The following is a 2604-nucleotide window of genomic DNA, read 5'->3' on the forward strand; positions in this document are numbered from 1 at the left end:
GTAAAAAGTGGATTTTTTGAAAACGAAAAATTCCAATCTTTTTTCACTTCAACTCGCGCTAATTTAGCTAATTTTCATCATTTCCCGATTTCCCCAATACAAAGTACGTATTTAAGTCTTCTGAAACTATCCAAGAAAGAAAAACGAGAAAATTGCAATAAACAAAAAAGTTATTAATTTTTTTTTGAGGCAATGCAAAAATCATGAATTTTAACCTTCAAGCGCCTCGTTTAGCGAACGAATTTTAACTTACGGAAAGCTTTCAGTGAGAAAGTTGTTCATTAAGGTTCAAAGAAGTTTTCTGGAAAGTTTTAGATCAATTGGATTAATAGTTCAAAAATTATGAATGTTTTAAAATCCAAGCGGTAATCTTGACGCTGCCCAAAAACGTGCCTGGCCGGCTACGTACGCGCTGTAGCGAACGACGTGAAGGGCAAGTCAATCTTACCAAAACAAATGCACAACAGTAACTTTTTTTGTAATCACCTATGAAATTCTACAAATAAAGCATAGAATCAGCGAAGTGATTGTTTCTTATAATAGATGGAAAAGCATTTTTTTTGTGATTATTGAGATTTTTGAGATATTCATGAGAATATTAATTAAAAAGAAAAAGATATTAAAATAAAACAAGGTAGAAAAAGAACTAGAAATGAAGATTCGTGGATTAAAAATAAGAAAAAATGCTGCAGAAATCAGGTACGATTGGAAACCGTCAATACAATTTTAAAATAAATTTTAATCATAAATTTAATATTTTATGGCTTTTTTATTCTTGATTTTTTAAATAATTCTTTTACTGAACTATATATAATATGTAGATAGTCTAAAGTAATTATTTTAAATTTTTAATGACGAAGTTAATAGCATTATTTGTTATTTCTTTAGGGAAAAGAATACATTACTACAAAGTCTAAAACTAAAAAAGACGGTATTGCTAAAGATATTCTAATCCCAGAGGATCTTTCAAACCTATTGAATCCTGCTGTGGAGAAAAATGTTACCAAAAGTTTTCAAATGTGCAACAAGAAAAAGTACATACAAATTTTTGGAATCTCGGGAACTATAATGACGAAGAAAATGTACCGATTTGTAAGAAATTTTTTTGTGCTTTTCTATGTTTGGGCAAAAGAAGAGTTGAAAATGTTCAAAAAAAGATTTTAAATTAGCAGCCTTTAAGAAATTTGGCAGGTGGAGTACGCGAAAGTTGTCTTAAATTAACAGAAAATTAAAAAAAAAAATGATTGAAGAGCATTGCGAATCAATTCCACATCACAGTTCACATTACAAATGAAATTCTACCAACCTAAAATATTTTGATAATCCTTCATTAAATCTTGTAAAACTTTACAAATTATTCGGAAAATATTATAAAGAAAAAACGGGGGCTAAGTTGACAATAAGTCAAACCGTTTATTTTAAGTATTTTAACCGAAATGTTGGCTTCAGTTTTAAATTACCTACACGGTAAAAAAAATTGAGCTGTGACAGGGATATTATTCCTTATTATGGCCAAACATGAGGCTGGAAACGAACGAAGGAATTTAGAAAAATCCCTGGATCAGCGAAAATGAATATCCTTGACCATTTTCCATATACCAGGGATATCGTATAGTCAAACCCCTAATAAGTATAGCTATAATAGGGATATTAAGAATAGGTGTCTGAAGCAATTGTCGGAAGAGCGCCGGTGCATTATGGGAGCAGCGAAATAAAATGGCGACGGTCTAATCGGGAGCAGTGACAGTTGAGATTTACTTTGGACAATTAAACGCTTTTTACCACTTAAAATGTGCACGATTGTTAATATTAAATGGAGTTTATGATGCAGTAATAATAATTTACATTTGTTTCGATTGTCGGCGATAACTATATTGAAATATCAAGAAACGCGATAAAAACAACAAACTTGACCTTCAAATGCATTACACGGATTTCAGGGAAATTCATTTTCGCGATACCAGACGAAAAATTGGCTACTGTAAGTTAATATATTTCTATAACAACTAAATTTTTTTTCTAATCTGAAGATAATACATTTATACAAAATCTGTCGAAAATAATAAACTTTCGAACTTAGCAATTTTGCCCAAATTCCTGATTTACGAGAACAATTTACATAAAGTAACTAAATGTGTAACTCTTCTAACTAAATGTTTTACCTAATCCAAGTGTAAACTTTCTTTGAGTTTAATATATTCTCTATTCACTCGTTCGCCTCAAGAATTTTTTTTCCGTGTAGAACTGACGTGTGCAATACTTGCTACAAAAACGAGACAAATGGAGAGGTAAACGAAGAAGTAATTAATCACAAAAACAATGCTGAAATTTATTTGAAGTTAAAAAAGCAAATACTCTCTGAAAATAATAGTCTATGCTGTGAATTTGATTTTGCACAGAATTTGCCACTACCAAAAATACCCGTGTCCGCGCAGTTTTACCTACGTTTAGCATGGCTTTTTCTATTTAACGTACATGTACACACTACGAACCAGAGTTACTTGTTCCCTATTCTTGAGGGAATTGTAAAGAAGGGTGCTAACTCTGTTTGCAGTTTTATCAAATACGCGGTATTAAAAGAATTTGCTAAAGACAAGTTCAACA

At 31.0% G+C, this 2604-nt stretch overlaps 1 protein-coding gene across 1 annotated transcript in view; it reads left to right on the top strand.

Annotated features, from left to right (window-relative positions):
- Window positions 1–2604, top strand: part of LOC117173954 — a 34280-nt gene that overhangs the window by 10679 nt on the left and 20997 nt on the right. The window lies entirely within an intron of this gene.

Source organism: Belonocnema kinseyi, chromosome 5, assembly GCF_010883055.1.
Source record: "Belonocnema kinseyi isolate 2016_QV_RU_SX_M_011 chromosome 5, B_treatae_v1, whole genome shotgun sequence".
NCBI classification, from domain to species: domain Eukaryota; kingdom Metazoa; phylum Arthropoda; class Insecta; order Hymenoptera; family Cynipidae; genus Belonocnema; species Belonocnema kinseyi.